The sequence below is a fragment of the Aythya marila genome (assembly GCF_965140915.1).
Source record: "Aythya marila genome assembly, chromosome: 11".
Taxonomy (NCBI): Eukaryota; Metazoa; Chordata; class Aves; order Anseriformes; family Anatidae; genus Aythya; species Aythya marila.
Window position 1 is genome coordinate 20,943,564 of NC_139052.1, and position 25,322 is coordinate 20,968,885.

Consider the following 25,322-nt stretch of genomic DNA (forward strand, 5'->3'; position numbering starts at 1 on the left):
ACCCCTCCCAGGGTCCCACCGGGGGTGCAGGGGCTGGTGCCGCTGGCACCACTGGATTTTAGGAAGAGGCTCCCTGCGATGCTGAGCCTGCCAGGTGGGCGAAGCAGCTCCTTCAGTCCAAACCCTGCTCTGGGTCCTCGGCAGCACTGGCTGGGCACCGACCACAGGCTGGTGGAGAGATGTGGTGCTTGCCTGCAGGACTGCTGCCAGGTCTGCAGGGTCCACCTGAACACTCCTGGTGTGCATCTTCTGGGCTAGGAGGCCTTTCTGCTCATTGCCCAGCAGGGAAATGAGCCTGAAAAGGGGTGGGAAGGGCCCCAGCCACTGTGGGAGCCATGGAAAGGTGACAGGGAGAAGTGGCAGGGCAAAGAGGCGAGGTGGGAACCTGTGCCCTGTGTGCGCAACCCTGGTGAGGGGCAGGGGCAGGGCTCCGGGCAGCAGGCAGGGCAGCACAGATGGTGCAAGGAGAGAAGAGGGGGCTCACCCCGGCACAGGGGTGCTGGGAAAGAGGGGAAAAGTGTGGGTGAGACTCCCCGAAAAAAGAAACCCAGCAGCTGGCCGGGGCGCTTGGCGAGGCACCGGCTGCTGCTGCGCGCAGAGCCCCTCGAAAGCCAGTGCGGTTTTCAAATGAAGGCTATATTTGCTTTGCAAAACCTCAAACCAACCCTCCCAGGAGTGCATGACAGAGACAAGTGAAAAGGGGAAAATCGCAGCCCGTTAACCCCTTGGAACCGGGGTTGGGTGGGAAGGGGAGCACCCTACCGAGGACGGGGCCGGCACAGCCCAGCTCCGCCGCCCGCCCGGCCGCGGCCGCCCCGGTTAAATTCGCCCTCCGCTCGCTCGGTGGCTTTGGCAGCGACGGCTCAGTTTCATTTCCTGCTTTCTTGCAGCCTCGGCATGTTTAGCTTGGCCTCCTGCGTTTTGCAACATGAAAGCCTTGGCTATAAATACACGGCCCCGTGTCTCCGAAGCCTTTGTAGCATTTTCCTGCCGGCTCCTCGTCCCCTGGGGAAGGTCGGGTGCGGAAGCCAGGAGGAACGCGGGGCTCGTCCCGATGATGTCCCGGGGTGGCTCCCCTGGCACATGCTCCCGGCACAAGGCCCCGGTCATGCCACAGCCCCTGGCTTTCCCGAGGAGGCTGTGCCAGCCTCTTTGCATCCCGGGGCCATCCCCGGGGCCCCCGCCTTGCCCTGCCGATGCTCCCGTGCCGGCCCGGGCAGCACCGAGCGCCCACGCCGGGGCCAGCAGAGTAAACATGTGTACGGTAGCAGCCCAATAATTACAGCCCTAATTCAGCAGAGCATCACCACTTGTAAGGCATCTAAGCATGTGCTTAAAGTTAATTACATGCCTAAAGATCTTCCCTGAATAAGCAAGGATTTAAGGCCGTGTTTGGTATCTCCTGTACTTAGCTGTGATTCAGCCGCACACCTGCCCTGCCTCCGCAGTCCCAATAACCCCAAACCTGCACGAGGTGATCCCAGAGCCCAGCTCCAGCACTAGAAACCAAACATCTCCGCACTCCTCTCTGCAGGCTTGCTGCAGGAAAATAAATATCCTTTTGATTCTTACTGCTTTGTTTCCCTGCTAGCACTTCCCTCCATGCAAGCAGGCTGGCAGATTAAAGTCTGATTAAGAATTGACTCTTCAGAGGCCTCGTGAAATGGCTTCTCTGACAGAATCAGATGCTTTGGGGAAAAAAAAAAAAAAGAGAGAGACAGAGAGAGAAAACACCTCGTTAGAAACTGCCCCGCTGCAAGAAGGCAAAACCCAGCCGGCCCCTCAGCAGAGAGTCAGTTTTTCCATTGCATTTGCATATCTCTTCTGTTTTCACGCAGCCTGCGCCCGGCTGCCTTTTCCTCCGCGCCGTTTCTGTTCAACAGTCGCGTGTGAACCGAAGCCGCGGCTGCCTTGTGGCTTGCTCCCGGCAGAGGTGCACCGCTGCGGCGGGGCCGGCGGCGGCAGCCAGCCCTCCGGACACACAGCCCGGCCTCGCCGCCTGCCGGGGCTGCGGCCACGCCAGGGACAGGTTTGGGGTCAGCAGCAGGACCCTGTGCCGGAGAGCAGGGAGGGGTCAGGCGCACGGCCACCAGCACGAAAATTACAGGCGCAGTGGGTAAATGATAGGGCGGGAGGGCTGGAACAAGCTGCCCCCGGGACGGCTTCCTCTTTTACCATTATTTCTTTAACAAATCAGAGCGAGAGTTTTCAAGAGAAGAGGACTTCGAAGCAAGCGGTTTGGGGGTTTTGCTGCTCAAGTTCCCCAGGGAAACATTCCCCAGGGCTGCGCTCGGACCCAGAAAGCACAGCCCAGGTGTCCGGGCGTTTCATGGTGAGGGCAGCAGGGCCACGGGCAGCCCCCAGCCCTGCTACCAGAACCACAGGACCAGAGGATCACAGGAAGGGACCTCTGGAGATCACCCAGTCCAACCCCCCTGCCCAGCAGGGTCACCCAGAGCACGTTGCACAGGATGGATTTTGGATATCTCCAGAGAAGGATGCCCCACAGCCCCCCTGGGCAGCCCGTGCCAGTGCTCCGTCACCCTCCCAGTAAAGAACTGGTTTCTCACAGTCAGCCGGAACCTCCCGTCACTTTATTCCGCAATGGAAACTCTTTGAGAGTTTTTTTTTTCAGTCGAGTTTCTGGTAGAAGAGGCACGTGGCAGTGTGTGTTGTTCTGCAGCATGGCTTGGAAATGGCACGCAGCTCATTAGCGGGGCTCTTTCTGTGCTGGAGCCAGCCCCAGGCCAGGGGAGGATGCTGGCAGCCAGGTCCTGCCATCACTCCTCCGCCTGACAGCGATTCCTCCAGAGCCCCCCATCCACCCAGCATCTCTCCACCCGCAGCTGGGAGGTGGCCTTGTGCACGTGGAGGTGTCACATCCCGCTAATTATCTCCCATGGCAATTAGCAGCCGGACGCGTCCCCGTGTCAGTGCCCAGGGGAGCAGGCTGTGCCACCACGCTGCTCCTCCTGGCGCTGAGGAGGAGCCGAATCCAAACCTGGGGCTGTTTTGTGGTGTCGGTGCCGTTCTCAGGGAAAGCAGCCTGCAAAAAGCTGCGGAGGAAGCAGGGGGGCAGCGGGCAGAGCCTGCTGGGGCTGCAGGCAGCGGGGGGACAACGTGGGTCTGTCGTGCGAGCGTGTGCGTCGGGCACTCACCTGGTGCCAGCAGGCAGGAGCCTCTCAGAGCCGCAGATAAAGTTATCATTAGCATCTATTAGCAATAACAAACAATATCTGCTTCATTCATTGTTGTAGGCTGGGTTATTAGTGCTGGAAAAACAGCTCCCCTAACGCCCTGGGAGCCAGCCGAGATTCATCTGTGTCTAATTAGCGGTGGCTTCCTTCTTTGTTTGTTCAGTTAAAATTAACTCTCCTCCTGGAAAAAAAAAAAAAAAAGAGAGAGAGAGGAAAAAAAAAAATTAAAAAAAATGATAAAAAGCCACACAGGAGCTCCTGGGTGGCTCCAGGACCTGCACCCACTGCCTGCAGCCTGTCCCGGGTGCTGCATGGGGCTGGGTGCCCGTCCCCACGGCCGTGGAGGAGGCTCTGCAGGGCACCAGCATCAGGCCAGGGCCCGGGGACCGAAGCAGGACGGGGCTTTCCTGAGCTGGCTGCACAAACCCAGGGATTTTTGTGTTTGCGTTCACGTCTACTTAACCCCATGGACTGGTTAATGCCTTTGTAAAATTACATCTGTTATTCGTCAGGCTCAACATTTGTGTTCGGTTGCCAAAGCCGCTCGGATATTTATAAAACAAGCCAAAAAGAACCCAAAACCCCAGGGCCCAAACATTTCAGGTTTGTTAATCACAAAGAATCAAAAATAACCCGAGGCCGTGGTGGCGGACCTGCGCGGCACCTGCAGCACGGGGACTCTCACGGGGCAGCACGAGCCTCGGGGGGAAACCACGGCCCCGACCCAAACCCTGACATGTGGAAACATCACCCGAATGCTGGGGACAAACAAGCAGAGCCCTGATGAGCAGCCTGGTTTTGGGGGGAGCCTGGAGCCAGCAGCTCCCCTGCAGCAGCAGCGGGTGCCCGCCGGGCGCGTGCCCTCTGCCTGTGATCGCTTCGCCCCCAGCGAGTGGAAAGTGCTGTTAGGTCAGGGCTGAGGAGATGCTGAGCACGGGGGAAAAAAGGTGCTTAAGCACTTGATACCACAAGCAAGAGCTTTTCTATGAGAAAAGTGAAAAAAAAAAAAAAAAAAACTGTACTGAGGAAGATAAGGGGAAAAAAAAACAAAGCCATGCTTTGTGGTGCAGGAGCCTGACCCCAGCATCACCGGGGCTGGGTGAGGATGAGCCTGATGAGCTCTGGTCAGCAGCGGTTCTGCTGCAAAACCCAAAACTCCTCAACACAACGGGGTTGATGACCAAACCCACTGAGGCCAGCGAGCACGGCCCTGCTCGGCCTTCCAGCTGAGTGACAAAACCAGTCAGTCCCACTGGGAAGTTAAAAACCAGAACAAAATCATCGCCCTGGGGAAGGCCTTCCAGCCAGGGGCTGGGTGGAAGGGGCAATGCCTGGGTCAGGGCTGGCACCGTTTGGGGCATGGGGGCTTGCAAGGGGCCAGCCAGGGCTCTGCATGGTCCCCACCGTGAGCACAGGGTGACAGAGCTCTGGAGAGAGATGAAATAAAGTGTTTTTCTTTCTGTGCTCGTTGGGAAAGCAGAAGTCCTGGGCGAAAGGGGACGGGCTGCACCGCCTTGCCGTATTATTTAGCTGTGCTGGAAATGAAGGGTGAAGGTGATAAAGGGTTTATTTTAGCAGGCAGCAGCCACTAACTGCTCCGTAATGCACCGGGGAAGAGCTCAGCTCCACCAGCCCGTTTCCCATTCCAGTCACGTGCCCCCAAAATTGCAAATGGAGATTTGTTACATTTCATTTGTTCCCATCCCTGGGAAGCCATTTGCGATGAGTTCATGTCTCCCAGGAGGCTGTATTCCAATCAAAGTGAAAAGAGAGGGGGGAAAAAAAGCCGCGCCACGCCGAATGACAATGATATCTCACTGCCGATCGCCGGGCCCGGGCCGGAGCTACACGCTTTAATAACAGGCAGCCCGTGTGCCGGCACAGCACGGGGGCACGGCTCCCATCTCCCAGCCCTGATAAGTGTGCTCCAAGCCCAGACGGTCGCCCTGCCTTTCCTCCAGCTGTCCAAGAGCTCAAAATCCCTCAAGGCTTCGTGTCCCTGGTCCTCCTCCCCGTGCCAGGGCACGCGGGGAGGTCGGGGCGCAGCGCCTGGTGCAGGTCAGGCAGTTTCGTGTTGTGCTCGCCCGTGCTTTGCAAACTCTCCTTAACCAAGAGCACACACTGACGGAAACCGAAAGTGGAGGTGGTTGGGGAGAACTCGCTCTATTTTTTTTTTTTTTTTTTAGTTCCCCCTTTTTAAAAAAATAATTTTGTTTTCACTTCAGAGCAGTTCTGTGGGCTGTGGTCCGGCGTTATTGATCAGCGCGTGTTATTCTCAAGCAGGAAGCTGTCTGACAGACTGCCTGCCTGCTGCTCAATCGAAATCTCCGAATCTTTTCAATCCTTTCAAGCACCGGCAGATGAGAAGGCAGCACACTGAGGGAAATCTCTGCTCAAGGGGAACCGAGGCAAGACCTGCCCGAACGAGACCTGGAGCTGTCGGGGCTCATGGGGAGCCACTTTGCACCATGCAGGGACCTCGGTGGGTTAAAGTTGGGTGCACGAGTGCTTTACTCTGGCACCAACATGACGTGGAGATGGGTGCCCAGGCACCCACAGTGCTGCCCCAACAGGGGTCACTCAGCTTCGGTGGGTTTTGGGTGGTCTCTGAGGTAAAACCCAAGGTGCTGAGCTCCTGGGGCATGATGCTCCTTGCACCTTCCTGCAGTGCTCCTGTGGGTGCAGTGGCACTGCTCAGGTCCCTCTGGTTCCAGGAGGTGCAGACAGTGACACGCTCCTGCCCGCTTTATTGCTCTTAGTTCACAGCTGGGATATTCAGCAATTTTTGCTAGGGCAGGTCAATAATTTGAATTTTTACAAATCCGTGCTGGGTTGTTGCTGACTGACAGCCAACTGCACCTTTTGCATCAGGGAGATAAATGCACATGCACAAAAGGCCAATTTACATCATGACAGCCTTAGAAGAGCAGCGCATCCATAACTTCACGAGAAACTAAGGGCACCATAGAGCTAAAACCTCAGGAAATCTGTGGTTGGTCTCTAAATCTTGCTCTCGGCCTGTATGAGGCCGTCCCCACACCCTGAACAGAAGCACTCCCTGCTGGGGAAGGGATGCTCAAAGCCTCCCGAATTTCTGGCCCATGTGGGGACGGCAGCGTGCCCAGGGTGCCTTGGCCCGCACGTATTTTTAGAGCGTGATGTTGGGAAAAGGAGACCGTGCTCATTAACCTGCACAGCCAGGAATAACAATTGCCTTCCATCAGGACCTCATGAATAAGTCGCACCATCTGATTTAGTTATTTATATCCTTCCTGCTGGTAAATTAATTAATGTTTCATTTGCAGCGCAGGCAGCCCGTAAAACTGCTTCTCCCAGCTCTGGCAGTGGGCACGCTGCAATGTCAGCTCTCCAAGGGGCACCTCCCCAGGAGACGGCTGCTGGGCACCGCCGTGGGGCACGGGTACAACGCAGAGGGGCTTCTTGCTCTGCCCGCTGGGTCTTCAGCAACACTCGGGGAGATCCCCATGGGGAGGGAGGTGGGAAGGTGCCCGTCTTTTTGTGCTGCTGATGGCAGCAGTGCCATGGGCTGCGGAGAGCTCAGCAGCCACAGCAAGGAACAGGGCAGAGGCACGGGACTCCGGTGCCCTGTTGGATGAAGATCAAACTGGGCAAACAAATTGAACCCCAAGGTGATGGATGCACATGGGGATGGACCCCTCTCTGCTTCCCAAGCACCGTGCACAATTGTTTGGAGGCTTTATAAGGCAGCATTTAATGCAAAATATTTTTGCCAGATGAACCGGCTGGAACGCCAACGTCGCCTCCCCCGTGGCTGCCCCGAGTGGCACGGAGGTGCCCCCATCGTCCCCTCTGCAGGTGTCACTGCCAGGCCCTGTCCCCGTGCACCAGGAGTGTGTCCCCACACAGGGAGAAGGGCGGGCAGCTGCCTGCAGCCTGCCTCTGCTTTGATTATTTGCTTATGGCATCCTAATACGCCCAATTATTTTTCAATGCAGACAGTTGCGGTTCATTTGCTTCGCCATCAGGCAGGGGCTTGCAGGAAGTATTCTAATGCTGGCCACGTTTTAATTTCCTCCGAGAATGGCACATTTTACGTGTGCTAGGTACAGATGAGCTTGGTTCCAGCTCCGGGACCCCAGCAGGTCCCCACCATCCCATGGGAGGAGGTGTCCCAAGGTGGCTCTGCACACCGCTGTCCCCCCGACCTTCCTCAGCACTGTCCCCATCATAAAAATCTCTCTACAGGTGATCTCAAGCTTCCTGTGCTTCCAAAGCCAGTTGCAACATGCTGACGTGGGCTGTTTGTTTTATTTTAAGTGATTACCCATGGTTTTTCCATGCCTTATTTGGGATGCCAAGGCTGAGCCAAGACGAAGCCCACCCCAAGAGCTGGAGCTGTGCTCTCTAAGGCAGCGGTGCCAGACCGGGGTGGGTTTTCCTTGGTCCTCATTTTTGGGATGCTCCAAAGAAAGTGATGAGCAACATCTATGCTCCTTCTGCTCCCAGCCCCTCCTCTGACAAATTTGGGCACATCCAATTTTGGGCGTTTTCTTGTTTGGATGACGTTGTCCAGGGGTGTCCATGTGCATGGATGTGCACACTGCAGCTCGCCCTGCTCGTAACCCCCGTAAACCGTGGTAATAAAGCACGTGCTAGAGAGATGTCACCGGCAGGGTTGTTAATGCGTGAGCCTAATGAATATGAATGGTCTCTTCATAAATGTAGCTTTGTGTCATTAAATTCCTTCACACCTCACTGATCATGGAAAGGTTACTCAGAATTAAATGTAAATCACATATTTACTGGTACGAAACAGATCAGCGTGTCGTTTTTAAAAAACATATAATTTAATAATGGTGCAATCTTCCCCCAGCCAGGCTTGCGTGATGGATTCGTGGCACTCTATCGCTTGGGGTTTTCACTGGAAGGTGATACAGATCTCACATTATGGGCAATTTACACCGTTTTCTTTCCAAAACAGTAGACCTCAGTTCTTAATCATGTCAGTGGCCCAGAAATGAAAGGAGTTATTTCACCCATGTCACTCCATATAATTAAAAGATTAAGGAATGTCTTCCATTGTGCTATAAATTAATGGGCTGGGGGCTGGCGGAGCACGGGGAGAGCCGGGCTGGGGAGAGGAGCAGGGCTGCTGAGCACCGCAGGACCAGGGCATCCCTCTGTGGGTTTTGCTGCAAAAGCACAGGGCTGTGTGCTTGTTCCACATCGTGCCTGGTCCCCTCCTGGTGGCGCTTTTTGGGGCATTTTCGGGGCTTTTTGGGGGTGCAGCTGCAGCTCATCCTGCCCCAGCACAGACGGCTCAGCATGGATCAGGCCAAGCAGGGTATTTTTAAGAAGCTCTAAGGAGCCGTCCCAGCTGCCCGCCAGCAAAGCCCCCTAACAGACTGCTTTAAACAGCAGCAGCACGTCTTAGCTTGTAAGGGAGAGCTGATTAGTAATTAAATGGCTTTCAAAAATAAAACCATTAAGACTAATCCCATCAAATTTGGAGCTTCACCCAGGCAGCTCTTATCAGTTATTGTCCCACCTTGCAGTTTCCAAAGGCCGGGCTGCCGGCAGCTGGGGGAATAAATACAGGGATTTTGTGCAGGTGTCCTGCTGGGGCACGCTGCTGCTGCTCCCCTGTCCGTGGTAGCCCAAAGGGGGACAGGTCCCGTCCCTCCTGGCACGCACCATGGCAGTGCCACCAGTGCTGCATCCTCTGATCCCATGGGGCCAGGGACCAGCACCGGTGCTGGTGATGGAGACCCGAGCATATTCGGGTAGGGGCAGCAGCAGCCGGGCCCTGCCTAATCCTGCTGAAGTCGCCAGCTGCTCCGTAGCAGAGGGAACCGCAGGTTTCAGCCGCAGCACGTCATTATTTCCCTCCAAGTATCAATAATTTCAGGGTTAAAGAAACAAAAGCTTTTTTGCTTGTTTGTATTTTTCCCCTCATCAATACTGGGGCCAGGCAGGCCACTTCCAGACAGTCCCCGGGGCCTACTCAGCTATTAAAGATAGAAATTATATCTTCATAACCCAGGATATTGCTGCTCGCTTATTTATGACTTGCTCCATTTCAAGAATATTTATTCTAGACAGGGAGCCTGATAATTTTCATCCAATCTACTTCTCATAGCTCAGGGCAAAAGAATGGAACAGCTCAATTGAAAGAGCACTTTCCCATTATTGCCAGGTAAGGGCAGAGCAAGCTGATCTCATTTCTGCCCTGAACTCGCTAGCACCACTGGATTCAGCTCCTTTTTTTTTTTTTTTTTTTCTTTCTTTTCTCTCTCTCTTTTTTTTTTTTTTTTTTTTTCTTTTTAATTCATCGAGGAATGGCAGCCCACACAACCACTTAAAGGAAGTACTGCATAAATCCCAGTGCAGTAATTACCCATTTGGAAACATGACGCTTTATAGGAGAAGCGGCATCGTGCCAGGATGCTCAGCACGCTACTCCTACTCCAGCTGAAATCCTCCCAGGGCTTGTAGGCAACAGTTAGCGTCTGCAGTCGCAGCCTAATAAAACTAAGCCATTGCAGCTGGGGCAGGAGAGCTGCAGCAGAAAGCTGCCTAGGTGTGGAAAAGCCCTTTACGGTCACGGAGCGGAGGAGGAACCGAAGGACCCGCAGCCATGTGGGGGACACACCGGATTCACTCTGCTCTGCGTGGCTCAGCTCAGCCTGGCTCAGTGGCCAACACCGAATGCAGCCCCAAAAGTACTGCCTGTCCTCGGGACTGCACCCAAACCTGCGTGGGGTCAGGCTGGATGCAGCCCTGGGTGAGGCGTGGGGCCAGGGAGAGATAGGGCCAGCCCTGAGTGATGCCCCCTAATATTGGTCAATGCCCCATAAAATCTGCCAATGCCCCGTAAGGTGGAGTGATGCACCATCAGACAGATCGATGCCCCATAAGATGGGTCGATACCCCATAAAATCTGTCAATGCCCCCATAAGGTGGATTGATGCGCCATAAGACAGATCAATGCCCCATAAGATGGGTTGGTGCCCTGTGATCCCCATAAGGTGGATTGATGCTCCGTAAGACAGCTCAATGCCCTAAAAGATGGGTCAATGCCCCATAAAGATGATCAATGCTCCATGAGATAGCTCAATGCCCTAAAAGATGGGTCAATGCCCCATAAAGATGATCAATGCTCCATGAGATAGCTCAGTGCCCTAAAAGATGGGTCAATGCCCCATACGGTGGATCAATGCCCCATAAGACAACTCTATCCCCTAAAGTTGGGTTGGTGCCCCATAATGTGGATCGATGCCCCAAAACCCAGCAGCTTCAGGCTTTAAGGGGAGCATTGGATTTGCTCCAGCAGTGAGCCCATCCCCACGTCCCCACGGGGCTGGCGCTGCCCTGGCAGCAGGACCTTCTGTCCATATCCTACAGCACCACGCACCCCCTGCTCCTACAGCACCGCTCACACAGACCCAAATCCTGCTAACCAGGCAGGCAGAGCTAAGAGAATGGGCCAAAAAAGTGTTGCAGTGGTGTTTTCCCCCTGGCTGCATGGGGAGCGGGCAGCCAGCTGGCACAGGGACCTCATCCAGCCCGGGGACAGCCCCCATGGCACAGCCACGAGGCCGGGGAGCGCTGTCCCCCTCCTGCCGCATGCCTTAAATGTCAAAGCCAATGAAGTGTTGAAAAGGCTTTATTGCTTTTTGTGAAGCCGATTAGGAATATCTTCTGCTAGGTAAAGAGTAATATTGCAATATGAAGGATCGGGGAAGTTGGAGGCAGCACTGTGTGAATTCCCTGCAGAAACCTCTGTTCTCGCAGCCAGAACAGTTATCAAAAAGACAATTTAAGCAGCATTGCGCTCTAACTAGCTGGAGGACATGGGAGCCGGTCCTGTATAGCAATGTTTCAGCCTGTAGTAAATGAAATTGCAAAAAAAATCAGCTTTCCTTCCTGATCTGCAGGGGGTGAAAGTGCCAGAAGGGCTGGGTTTTTTATAACCATGAGCTCAGCCCGCGCTCCCTGCCAACGTGCGAGCTGCCCCTCGGAAACCGTGCCGGGCGCTGCCCCCCGAGCGAGCTGCTCTGCTCCTCCCAGCCTGGTGCATCCCAAACCCTGCACTCCGAGGAGGAGGATGGAGCAAGCCCGTGGCTTTTCAGCTCCCCTTGAGTGCACACAGAGAGCTCCTGCCACCCCCGGCCACCAGCAAGGCACCCAAATTAAAGGAGAAGCAAAATGGAGAACCTCGCTAAACTAAGAGAGCAGGCGCATGCAGTCTAGATGTGATGTCCTAGAGGAGTGATGTCCAGCAGGCTTTGCACAAATGGCCGTGTTTCTAGGAGCAGCAGTTTCAGGAAACCATCACCCAGCCTGGCAGGACCCCAGCAGCTCCACGGGCAGAGCCCCTTTGCAAATCCCCCCTGCTCAGGAGGAGAAGCGCGGCTGCTCCCCGTGCAACCAGCACCCAGCGGGGCTGTCCCTGCATCGTGAGCCCTGAGCATCACTGCCAGCCCCACAGGGCCCTGGTTCTCCCTCAGCTTCTTCATCTGCTCTCCTCGGGGTGCAATCCTGTCTGAAGAGCAGTGCTGGAAAAGCAGCACCAGGTTAATAGCTCTGGCAGCCAGTGAGGACCCGGGGAGGCCTGTGCCAGTCCTCGCTGTCAATGAGCATTATTTACGGAGCACCCTGAGCTCACCCTGTGTTTTGGAACAACACCACGACGGTCAAATCCAGCCCCCGGTGAGGTCTGTGGGAAGCAGAAAGCCATTTCCATGGGCTTTGATGGGAGCTGGACTGAGCCCCAAGGCTCTGATGACATGGATTTACAGCAAACATTGCCATTAGAGAAATGATAGCTTCCCGGCTGGAAATTACTTACAGACACATCGAGGGGAAAACTCCCTCTATTTATTCCCTGGGCAGGCAAAACTGAAAAGTCTGCAGCTGAAGCCCTGGTGGCATCCCCGGGGCCCCCCCATGCACCTCCCTTTTTGTGCAAAGCAAACCCACAGGGAATGCGCGAAGTGGTCGTGGTGATGGATGGGAGCGCATTTTCTTGGTTTTTACAAACTTCCAGCAAATGAATGCCGCTGTCTCTGTGCCACGGGTGGAGGAGGGGGAAGCGGTCTGTGGGGTTTTGGTGATGTTGTAGGTTTCAGCCCCTCCTGGGATGACCCACGGCTGCGGGCAGGTGCTGAAAAGCAGTGACCCCTGACAGGGTCAGATGGTCTGCGCCCCAGAAAGGGTCCTTCCAGTGTCCCGGGAGCAGACAGCTCCTCCAGCTGGAGGTCAGGCTGGAAACATCCCCTAAAAGCAATGGGGACTGCGTCGTTGGTGCTTCTTTAAGGAAAGCTGGAAGGGGCTGTTTGTTTTCCCAGCAGCGGGCACGAAGCTTTGCCTCTGCTTGCTCCCTGCTCCCGCAGCTTTCCCAGGAAAGCCCAGCCCTCGCTGGCGCTGCTGGGCAGTTTCGGAGCCCGGTCCGCGGACTCGCTCACACCTCCTCTAAAGGGAAAGCTCATTAAATTGTTGATCCAGGGATGCTTTATCCAGAATCTCAAATTCTTATTAGAGGCGTTAATTAAAACAATGGCAGATCAAAGCACAGCCAAGCATCTCATTTCGGGCGGTCCCTCCTCCTCTGCTTGGCACAGCCTTTGTTCTCCTGGCTCTGAGGCCATCGCGCCGCTCCTTCCCCAGGCGAAGAGGAGCCCGCAGGAGCGGCTGCAAGGGCACCAGGGTGACCTCTTGGTGTGCAGGCAAAGAAAAATCCCAAGATTTCCACCTCCAGGCAGGTGAATTTTTCTCTGAGGCAGCCAGGACCGGGCTGCCTTTTCTCCCCCCTGCAGGCACTCATGCGGAGACAAACTGCTAAATCTGCTCGCTGCAGCCCGGAGCACGGCGAAGCGCCTCGTCCTGCATGGCCGGTTTAATAGCAGCCCTGATAGACTGCGTGTTCGTCCTTGACCAGCAATTAGCAAGTGCCTGGTGCGATGAGCATCTCCGCTGAACTCCTCTCCCTGCTCTTCCAGCTGCTGCTTATTAATGTTTGTGAGCGCAGCTAAAGCAGAGGGCAGCCCGACCCAGGGAAATGGGCAAGCTTTTATTAGCGCTGCAGATAATTACATTTAATAAGGACACTAGCTTTTCCCACACCAGATAGCTGAACCATCAATCTTCCCTTTAATAATAAAACCCTCTCCGAGTCATTTGCATTCACTGTTCCTTCTGCAGTGCCCCATTACACACGTGTTACCACCCCAGCTCCTGCAGCGTGCCCGTCCCCGTGCCCCGCGCCCAGGGCTCGCAGCCACCCAGGCACACGTCGTGCACAACTTTGGGGTAACTCGGTGGCTTTGTGGACTCCAGAATTACCCACCGGGTGTTAACTCACACCGACAGGTCTGCATCTTTGTAGGACAGCGTTTGCAGGAGGACACAGAGGACTGCTTACCAGCGGGGACTTTTAAGGAAGAGCGGATGGGATCTTTAGAAATAGAAATAAACTCGCTGTGTGTATGTCGGGAAGCACAGGGCCTCTCAGCAGGAAGGAAAAATAACTTATAAATGAATAGCAGTGCAGCAAACATTCGTCTTTAAAGCTGAAACCGGGGAGTAGAGCTGAGTACTGCAATTCCCTACAGAAAGGAAGAGGTCGGAGCTGGCACCCACAGCCCCAGCCTGTGCCCTGTGCAGCGTGGAGCCGCCTTTTGCTGACACAGCCGCCCTTCTGCTGGGCCAAACGCTTCCGTTTTGCAGCCCCATGCTGTGGGTTTCTTCTCTTGGTGCAGGAAGGCAGGGGTGCCCCTGTTCTTGCAGGAGGGTTGTGGCCACAAGCCCTGCGTGCTGGAGCTCTGGGTGCCAGGATGGGTGCTCCCACGGCAAGCATCCCTCCCAAATCCCTCCCCGGGGCTGCCCCCAGCCAGCTCTAACCACACTGCCTGCTGCGAGGGCAAAATGCTGGTGCTGGGAGCAGGGTGGGCTTTAATCCACCTGGGGCACAGGGAAGCTGATGCTGGCAGGAGGGCTCTGTGCAGCGGGACCAGCGGCGGTGCGAAAACCACAGCGGTGTGAAGACAAAATGATTAAGAGGTGAGAGACCGGGCTGTGCCGGCCAGGCAGCGGGCTGCTCGCATAACTGAGCCTTGTTTCACGGGTCTGGGGACCAGCCCAGAGAGCCGGCAGCCAGCAGTGGTGCTCTGCAGCAACACAGCACCACGCGCAGCCAGCCTGGGCGAGAGCTGGGGCCAGCGGGCAGCTGGGGAAATGAGAGCAATGCACCGCCAGGGCTCCAACCGAGGGCCAAAGCAGGGATCTTCTACTGGGAAGTGATTTTTCACCCACGTCAGCAAATTGCAGCTTTAGAAGTGGATCAGGATGAAGTTGGGGAGGAAAAAAAACAACATTATTTGCTCTCTTGTTTGTGTTTGGTCGCACCTCCAGCACCAAGCCTGGCTGCGCCCTGCAGGTCCTGCTGCAAGGTCTGGTGCTCCCCAGACCTGGGGAAAAGGAGATTTTCTGCACGGTCATCTGCACGGAGCTCGTAAAACTGCCTGTTCCTGCAGGAGGCAGCTCTACCTCCTCCCCAAGAGGATAAACCAAACGGAGAGCCTGCCAGGGGGCCGGGCAGCCAGGAGACCCCTCTCCCCATTTCGGCCTCAGCCCTGCGCCTCCTCTCCCACCGCCCCACGCCACGAGTGCCTCCGCAGCCCCTCCTCAGCCCAGCTGCCTTACAAACCCCCCAGAAATCCCCATGGGCCCTGCTGGGTGCAGGACCCGAGTGCACATCTGCACTTGTCCCCTTTTCGTGTTCCCACGCCCGAGCCCCGTGCACATCTGGCGGCACGCTGCGGGTCCCGGGAAGCCGCCGGCCGCTCCACGCGGCGCAGCGAGTGTCGTCGGAGGCGTAAGTGCTTCCAGATTCAAAGCTGCAGCACGCGGGATCGGCCTTCCCCTCGTCATGTTTGCAGGCAGGTTTTACATATGGGTATCCACAGCTTTTTTTTTTTTTTTTTTTTTTTTCCCCCCCCCCCCTTCTGAGACGACTTCCAAAGCAAGCGATCGCACCATATGTTTCTAACACTCGTATCGAATCCTGTCCTTTAATGAGAATAAGTGTAGAGCGAGAGGAGTCATCTTCTTGTTAGCTTCAGGACACAGGAAAAGCAGAAATTGTCTTGCAATAGCTCCTCTGTAATAAAAAGGAAAAAAAAAAAAAAAGGCAGAAATCCATGTGCTGGAATTCATTTATTTCTTTTTATCTACTGTGAGAAATGATAAAACACAACTTGGCAGGAGCCACCCCGGACACATTACCTCTGCAGCTCTCTACCCGATAATCCCCACCGAGGCTCCGTGCCGACCCCCGCTCGGGACCCCCCCGGCCAGCCCCAGCGCCCCCGAGCACGGCCGCGAGCCTTTCTGCTGGCCCCGTGGCCACCATCTCATAAATATTTGTGCAGCAGCTCCTCCCCCAGCCCTGCTGACGTTACGGTTTCTGCAGCCTAGCAGGCCACTTTTTTCAAACTTTCTAATTCCGTTCATTAATCATTTAGAGAAATGTGCAATTACTCGAGTCCAATTACAGAAAATGTGCAACTACTTGAGGCCCATTATAAGCCGGGATGAAATGCCAAGAACTTGATTAGAGCGAAACCACCACCAGCCCCATATACTTTAAAAGAAAATATTGTGTGTTGTCCTAGAGGGTGAAAAGAAATCACAATTTATTTACACACAAATGTGTCTAACCATCGCTGACAATATGGGAAATCTTCCCTATCGGCCCTACCGTGATCTCGGCGTTCCCTTAAGGAAGAGATGTCTCTCCCTTAATTAAAACAAGGCCTGAACTTACTGTAACCTCCTGATTTCATAGCGAGAAGCTGCTCTGATTTTTCCAGCGGGTTTATAATTACCCCACGAGCCGACGTCTGGCCCGGCTCGGCTCTGCTTGCTTTCCAGCAGCTCCTTTTACTGCTCGCCGGGGCCGCGATGCTGGGGCAGGGGCTGGGGCTGCGCCTCCCCCTTCCCCGGCCAGCATTTCTCCACGGCTGCAGCCTCGGGACCTGATGGGCCGCGCTTTGTTTGCAGGCTGCGAGGATGAAAACAGGAATAAGGAATGATGTGTGGTTCCCTTACGGCTCCGGCGGGACCTGGCCTCTCTAATCTTTGCAACCAATTGGCTTTATTCGGTAATCCGTAATTACACAAACTGTCTCCTATGCAAATCATAAATGTCTCAATCAATCAGCGGTAACAGCCCATCAGATGTGAGGGCTGCGCACAAAGAGCGAGCTCGCATGAGGCAGCACGGATTTATGCCACATGTGGCTTCTAAACTCGTGTTATTTAGGTCAGCATCTCCCGTGTGTTGTCTGGGGGAGTGAGAGGTATTACTGCTTATTAGGGATTAAGCCGAGATTTACGGGCCCTTCTTAGCGTGTGCGGGTGTGTGTGTGGATGCTCGGACGCTCCCCACCACGAAAGTCGGAGGTTTTCGAGGAGAATCGTGAGCTAAGGGGCTTAGGGAGGTGAATTAATGCACTGGCCCTCTGTAGCTCATCCAGAATAAAAATCCCTTATAAAAGTATAATTTTCTTCTCGTTATTCATGATTACAAAATAATAAGATTGTTTAAAAATCCAATAGAATGGATGTCAATATTGGCAGGAGATGTAATTGCGAAGCGCGCGCCAGCCTTCCGTGGCTTTTCTTAATTTTAATTAGGATAAAATTTACTAATCTTACAGGGTTTACAGAAGTAGGTTTGCCAAGAGGCCATCAATTGATCTGAACGATATTGGCTTCCTTTTAAGAGCCCCTTGCTAACTGCTATGTAAAGACTGGGCTTTTAGCTCCTTTCTCAGATCATCTCTGCAGCTTTTTTGGCATGTCAAAAGGCCAGATGTTTTTTATTTGAGAGCAAATTGACACGTTAAATTACATTGTGCAAACAGTAAAGCCAGCCATGAGTAAACAGGCGACGAGGATTCATTGAATTTTATGGGTCGCAATAATGTTTATGTAATTTAACAAATTTATGCTTCGTGTCAGCTTTACCACAAGAGTTATTCATTCCAAAAGGAAAAACAACTTACATTACAGCCCCCATATTATTCTGCCTTGGAGCCAATCAAAAGCAAAACAAGCTTTAACATGACAATTGCATAGGGGCATGTGTATGCGTGCACACGATAATGTATATCGTGTAAGTTAAACACAGGCTGTGGATATTGCTCGATTTGTGTTTTTTTTTTTTTTTTTAATTCTAATTTGATTACTTTTCTATCATCCAGCCAGAATACAAACAATGGGGAGGATTTCTGCCGAGCCAAGTATCGCTCCAGTGTTAGTAATACAGATATATGCTCCGTGCGCTGCTTTCAGAAGGTCATGTTGATTTTTACCATAATGCATTTTCCAGGTCCCTGGGAACCCACAGCAGATTTAGCAGGAATCCTCTATGAATCAGGCTGTCTTCGCTCTCCAGTGAAGTGTATACCTAGCCTGAATTTCACTGGCAATGAACCATGCCTTAATATTACAAACTCTTCTGGCTATTTAAATGCAAAATCACATCAGACTTCAGGGCAAGGCATCGAAGTCAAGCAGGCTGGCTCGGTGCTGGCAGGGTTTATCACATCACTCTCATTAATGCACTTTAACACCTTGTGGGCTCTGGGACGGGCCAGCAGCGGGTGATGCTCCCCGGGGGAGCCGGGGCTGCCGTGCCCGGCGCAGTGAGGGTTAACAGGAGAAAGTTCTCATTTTGGAGCAATGAGGCGTGCTAAGCTAATCAGACCTCTAAACTGGCATCAATAATAAATGGCTCTCCACCAGCACAGAGCAATTATCAATAGCAGCCGCTGCTGGAGGGGCTGGATGTGGCCAGGCTCTCGCGCAGGCGGCAGAGCGCGCAGCGGTGCTCGCTGGCAGCCCCAGGAGAAGCCCCGGGGAGCGATGCAAGGCTTCTTCCCACACTCACAGGGCACCCGGCCACGGCCCTGCTGGAGCCATCCCAGCAGAGAGAGTCCCCAGAGAAGGGCCAAGGGCAGCACGAGCCCAGGGACACCGCTGCCTGCGCCCCTTGGTGATGCAGCCCCCGGCACGGCTGGGGGACGGGGAGTGCTCGGAGGGCCAGGGCCAGCAGGTCCTGGAAATGCAACGCTTGGATTTACCCCACGGACTCCTCTAAGCTGAGACCATGAGGAGGTCCAGGGCCCCTCGCCAAGAGGATGGAGAGGTCTCCAGCTCGCCCTGCTCGTAACGCTGCCTTCGGCGTGGTGCAACTGGAGCAAGCCAGCTCTGGGCTGGACTCCGGCCCCATCGGCCAAGCAGGAAAAGCTTCCTCAAAGGCTTTCTCACCCTGCTAAGTATTGACCCACTTCTAACAATTCTCAGAAGCCACCGGCGGGACGGAGGCGCTGTGGGGCAGGGGGAACACCTCTCCTGGTGCCTTTCCATGCAGGCAGGACCTGGTTGGACTCCGCACACTGCGTTTCCCTGTGCGAGGTGGTGGCTCCTTGCTCCTTCTCGCTTCACATCCCCGAGATGGTCCCAGTGGAAGCACACGGTGGCCCAAGGCTGCTCTCCCTCCTCCCTTCACACTGACCCATTAAATGAGGCTGTGGCACACCTTGGGGGTCCTGAGGTTGTACCCCTGTAGCTGGCAGGGGATACAGGGGAAGGAAGACAATAAATGGCAACGAGCCATGAAAACATCACCTCTGCCTCCTTGTCAGCACTCACCAGCTCCTCACCACTCCCCACAGCCTTGGAGCAGCCCAAAACCCCAAGGGACCTCACATTTTGTTGGTTTAACAGAAGCACCAGCCCCCAGGTCTGCGCTCTTCGTGGTGCAGGTTTTCCTGGTGGGTCCCTCTCCGTTTGGGATGACATCGGCAGGGAACGGGGCTGAAACCCATCTCTGTACCTCAATGGCATCCAATACAGCCTTGAAGGAGAACTGTTATGCAGGATGTGAAGAGGGAACTAAGGGTTATTGCTGTCAATATAATTAATTTCAAGCTAATTTGAGCATCTGATTAAGTTTAGCATTACCATAAAAACTAAACTGCTATTTAAAACCAGAGAAGGGTTTATTAAATAAATGCTGGAATGCAACAGAAAGCAAGATGAAGGTAATAAAGTCACTTAAAGTAATAAAATTAAGTGAATGCTAGAGATATCCTTTGATGGATCTTTCCTTTACCCTTCCCCGGGAACAGAGATCTTTCTTCCTCGGCTATATTTTCTACACAGACCTCCGAAATTCTTGTGGGTCTTTCCAAATCTTTACATGAACAAAATACATGGAAAAAAAAAAATGGAACCCAGTCAATAGAAAGATTTTCTCCTGAAAGAGAGGAGAGGACCCCGGGGAGGAGAGCCACATCGCCCAGCTGGGGCTGGGTGCCTGCACAAGGTCACGCACGGCTCCGGGCACTCCCGGCTCACATCCCCTGGGATTGCTGCCTGGGGAAGGGATGGCAGTGGGGTCACCCTCAGCCTGCTCCTTTGGGATGCCTCCTGCATCAGGCTCCTGTGTGTAATAAAGCATGAGCCCAGCGAGAAAACGGGTGGTGAAAACCCCACGGGGCTTCTACTGCTGCGCCAGAGCTGCCCAGGACAACTTACCCTTCTCCTCTAGGTTCGTGTCATCCGGAGGAAAACACTTATTTACTCTGAAGGCCACAGAAGCCTTAAAATGCAAAGCCTGAGATAACGCTGATAGGATCACACAGACATCCAAATTAATTTATACTGCTGTCCTAAGCAGAAGTGACTCACCGATAGCAGAGGAACGCCGTCCCTCGGTTACGCGAGGCCCGTGCCAGGGTGCTGAACGCAGGGTCGCAGCCGAGGGTGAGCTGATGCTCAGCAGCCCTGCTCGGTGCCCACTCCTCTGCTGGGAGCCCCTGCACTGCCCCAGGACAGAGGAAAGTGAAGGAGGTGAGTGCCACGGTGCTGGAGAGCAGCCAGGACCCTGGTGGATGCTCTGAGCTGGAGCTGGGAGAGGAGGGTGGGAACAGCTCTGGGAGCGCAGGGGAAAGTCCCGTGGGTGGCCTCGCACCCCCAGGGCTTCCTCCTGCATCTGCAGAGGGACCTGCAGCAGGGAGAGTGTCCCGGCAGGCCCGCGGCACCTCTCTAGCTCAGCAGAAATGTCCTGGACACCTCCCTTCACCCACATCAAGCCCATAAAGGCGTCGGGATGCAGGGCAAATAATGACACCGTAATTAACGGTGGGGCTGTGGGCACCCCGACTGCACCGCCCTGCCTTTCATCACGGCATCTTGTACGAGACTTCTCCAAACTCCACAAGGTCCAGCAAGGCTTGTCCCGTTGTTGCAGCAGGCAGTGGGGCCCCACTGCTCCCCTCCACCCCCCAGTTTTCTCCCCAGGCTCAGGGAGAGCAGATGGAGGAGGTTGCACTGACAGCCATCGGGGTTTTATGTAGTTCAAGCAAATGCTGAACTCCGTTCTGAGCCCCAACCTCCCCTCCTAAGGTTTCCATTTGGCACCGGGGCTTGCTGGTAACTTCCATCGCAAGGCTGAGCAGAGTTTAGTTTATAAAACATCACCGCGGGCTGTTTCCTTAATTGATTTCTTTTGTTTCGTTCTATTCCTCGAAGATTTGTCAACATTAATTTTTATATGCTTAACACTTTGCAAATAGTGGCCAACTTTTTAAAATTAATGAGTCGAGATGGAGATTGAATACCTTCCCTCCCGCACAACTGCAGCAGGGAACTAACACGGGACGATAGTAAAACATTGTCAGCATTTAATTTGTAAAATTGGAGTTATTAAAAAGTGAATCTGCCAGCAGCCATTGGCGGACGCATTAATGCTGGTGACTGTTATTCTTGCGATTATTCTAGATGAGGTCTTCCTGTTTGCATTTCATAAACCGAAAAGCACCACATTTCCCACAACAACGTGATTTCATCTGAAGTTAGAAGATTCGTGGGTTTCCCAGGGTTCAAGTCAACAAACCAGCAACAAATCACATTTGTAGTAAATTCCTGGGAAGAAGCCGGCTCTTACAGGCTGCGAGCTCCGAGCGGCTGTGCCCTTTAACTGCGTGCAGCGTGTCAGCCGTGATAAAGCATCAGTAACTAAAACTAACAGAGCCGGTGCCAAGTCCTAGCGAGAGCCTCCTCCCAAGGAACACGGCGTTTTGATGCTGGGAGCATATCGTGTGTTTATAAGACCCGCTCTGAAAATACATTTTTGAGATAGCTTATATTAAAGTGCAATTACAGGTTAAGTAACGAATTGGCTTGCTGCCTGATACAGAGAAACGCGCTGTGACAATCAGATAATGCTGGAATTAAACAAGATGGCAACAGCTACTGCAAAAGGAAAGGCAGCGAGCAGCCGGCTGCTCCGGGGGGTGACTTCATCCCGGCAGGGACACGGGGCTCCGGCCGGCACTGCCGCTGCGGCTGGGAACAACGGGGACCTTTGAGAGCGTGCACTGGGTGACACAGCCTAATTCCCAGGAAAAATAATAAAAAAAAAAAGGCTCCTCTCCACCAGCCAAGCCCCAGCTCTCGTGCAGCGGAGAGATGCCGGCTGTCGCCAAGGAAACCGGAGATTGCTGGAGAGATCTCCAGCGCTGGCTGCCTGCTTCTCCCTCGAGGGAAGGGGATGTTCGCAGTCGAGTGGCACTCCACCGGCCGCCATGCGCGCTCCTTGAGACAGGGACACCACTCCATCCCGGCGCAGGAGGACACTTGCGGAGAGGCTCCTCCGCAGCCGCTTCCCACCTCGGTTCCCTCCTCATTTCCACGCAGCGATGGGGCTCGAGGCACGGCCACTGCAGTGCTGGAGCTCCCCGTGCAGACGTCTCACACCTGGGTACTGCATCCCCGCCGGTTCCTCCTGCACCCACAGCAACAGGAGAAGGTGCAGAGGTGTTTCACGGGGGGACAGCAGGCCCCTGGGGTGGCTGAGACAAAAGCCAAGGCAGCAGCAGGACAGCCCAGGAGGAGGTAGGGATGTGAGGGAGGGCTGTGAAGCTCTGGGTGCATGGAGGCAGCGAGCGGGGCTCAGTGATTCACCCGCGATGGCAGACAGGGACATCCCTCCACCTCATCCTGGTTTAATTCTACTTCTTCACCCGTAAGGTGGAGACTCTTAGAATGGCTGGCACAGGCAGTGCTCGCCACCATGCTTCACCTCTTCCTGGGGGTTTGAAGAACACCGGGACCTCCTACCCAAAAATGCAGAGCCCGACAGGTCCTGTGGTGGCTTTGCCACCACTGAGGAGCAGCAGCACAGCCCAGTCCGGCCTTGCATGCTACAGGACAAGACCTTCCTGCAGGATTTACCCCCGTGGCACAGAAAACCTCTCGTTTCTCCACTGCCAAAAGTGGTTTGGACAGCTGACGACAGGAGAGGCTCGCGAAGCCTTCGCAGGCTCGGCTCAGGAGGTTTTCTCAGTGCTTCAATCCCAATCTAGATCAAAATCTGCAGAGCAGCTCCTGCCCGGGCTGGCCCAGGCGGGGTGTGAGGAGCAGCTGACGGCTCCGCACATCCTTCCCCCAGCAGCCCGGTACCAACCTGCAGCTCCCAACATTCGCTCGTGACATAATTGCATTCATCCGCTTCCATTTTTGAAACAACGGGGAAGTTAGCAAAAGCAGAATACTTAAGCGCAGCTAGTTCTCAGCGATATAATTCTCTTTAATCTTTTAAGCATTTGACAGTATTTGCTTGAAAGAAGGAGCAACAAGTACATAATTATTGCACTAATTAAGCTGCCAAAACACAAGCATGCTGCAAGAGCACCTTTGAAACAGTGAGCTCTCGATTCATTAGCATCTGCTGTAAGCTTATTAATCACCTAACAGGCAATTAGCAAGCTGTTACTGTTTGAGACTAGTATGTAAATAAATTCTTGGGTTAATTTCTTCCTCTGATAATAAAGAAAACATTATGAAAATTAGCTAAGCGACAATGTAAATGATCTTGACTGTTAATTATATGATGGTGTTACATATGCGGCCGCCGTACAAGAGATAAGGGATGCACCTCTCACTTTGCGTACTGGTTTAAAAATAAAATTGTTGACATAGGTAATAGGAAGGCTTTCTGCATTAGAGTCACAGATGTTTGCCTTTAGCTAACCAAAATGAACTGCCGAACGACTGACACTGCAAAATTAGCAGCCGGGTTTATTTGCAGCCAGCGCCAGCCGGCGCCGCTGCGCGGAGCCTGGTGTGCAGATCCCTGGTGGTGCCGCGGGGACGGGGCTATGGGGGTGCAGGGGATAAAAGGGGGGTGCAGGGGGTGGGTGCAGGGGTGGGTGCAGGGGTATCCGTGTGCTAGGAGGCTGCATCGTGCACTGGCACTAAGACCACCTTTTGCTCAGTTTCTGGGCATCCAGACCTCCACGGGGATGAAAATGAATAAAATTAGTGTGAAATCTGAAGCAGAACCATGCCTGCACAGTGCCAGCCAGCCTTTCAGACCCGAGGAGAACAGACTCATTTTCTCCCTGGAAAAGCAAGAGGAGGGAGTTGTTTTGTGGCCTGGATGCGGTGATTTACCTGCGTAGCCATTGATTATCCCTGCCAACCCAGGCTGATGGCATTGACCTGTTATTTATTATTTACCCGGGCAACAAATTGTAAAGCTTTCCTGTCACATGGCACCACGTGCACCATCACCTGTGCAGCAATACTCAGTCACCAAAATAAAATAAATGGCAGGGAGCTGCGAAACGGGGTGATTGCTGAGGTGCCAGTCGCACTGTACATGCTGTGAGCAGGGCACCAAGCCCAGCCTGCCCCAGAACAGCCCCGGGACACAGGGCACAGCCCCGTGCCGATGTCCCACGCTGGTGATCCCACAGGGCAGGGCTGTCCCTCGCTCTGTGCCAGGGCACGGTCCCCAGGCCACGCTGCCAGCACCAGCTCTGCCCCCGTTGCTGCTCTGCCAGAGACCAAAGCCCCCAACCACACCGTGCCGTGAGGGCATGTCCCTGGCTGTCACCTCCCACTGACAAAAACCTGCCTCATTACGAGCTCAGCTCTGCTGCTTTCTCTCCCAAAAAACCTCCCAGCTCCTTTAAGCATGCTCCAGCGAAGCAGAAAACTAATTACAGTGAGCTGCGCGCCTGCTCGAGTGAGGAATTACCAGCAGCAGAGGTTACTTAATAATCTTATTAATTTAAACTATTTTATCACCATCTTTTGCCCCATAATTATGCAGACAAAACGCACACAGAATATTTCACAATTAAAAGGTTGAAACAAAAAAAAAAAATGAAGATTAAGGGCGAGATGAGGTGCTTTCAAGCAGCTCCAGCGTCCCTGGGCAGGGCAGTGCCGAGCCCGGGTGCTTCTGCTTGCTCCCTGCCCACTCACCAGGCTCTGGTGCCACCAGGGAGCCTTACACCAACACCCAAAGGCACTTCACCCTCTTCAAAGAGACTGTGCCTGGCTGCTGTGTCTTGCTGGGCAACAAAAACCACAAAAAAACCCTGCAGCCTTCCCCAAGAGCAGGCATTGGGAGCCCCAGGGACACGGGCAGTGCTGCCACCAGGGCTCGGAGCAGTCATTTGCTCCGCCAGGCCTTTGAGCCTTCCACCAGGTCCCGAGCACCCTGAGGCTGCTGCACCTATTGCTTTTTACCAAAGGAACCCATTTCTTACTGCCTATGATTGTTTTTTGTCTGTGGCTGCCGTGAAAGAAGGCAGGACACCCGAGCAGCAGAGCAAACCCCAGCTCTTTTACAGGGAATTGCAGCCGTGGCACAACCGAGCCTCCCCGGGCTGGCCCCTGCACGAGGGAGCATTGGGAGCTGCTGTGTTACGGTGTGGTCCTGCATCTGCTGCAGCAGGGGGTGAGGAGACAGCAGAGCCTCGGTGCAAGGCCCCAGGGCTGTTTTTTACGCCGCAGAGCAGGGCCTGGGGATCTGCTCCCGGCACTGTGGTCCGGAGCCCTCCCCTCCATCTCTCACTGCTGGCCCCGAGCCTCTCCTCGGCCAGCCTGCCAGTATTTCTTCGGCAGTTGGATCTTGGAGAAGAAAATAATCCAAATATATTGATTTCCTAGCTTGATTTAACTTGAAAACAAAAGCAATAAGCTGTTTGGTTCCAAAATATCATTTTCCATTTCCAGAAGTGAGCGCTGGAGCTTTAGAACAACGGCGTGAAACCA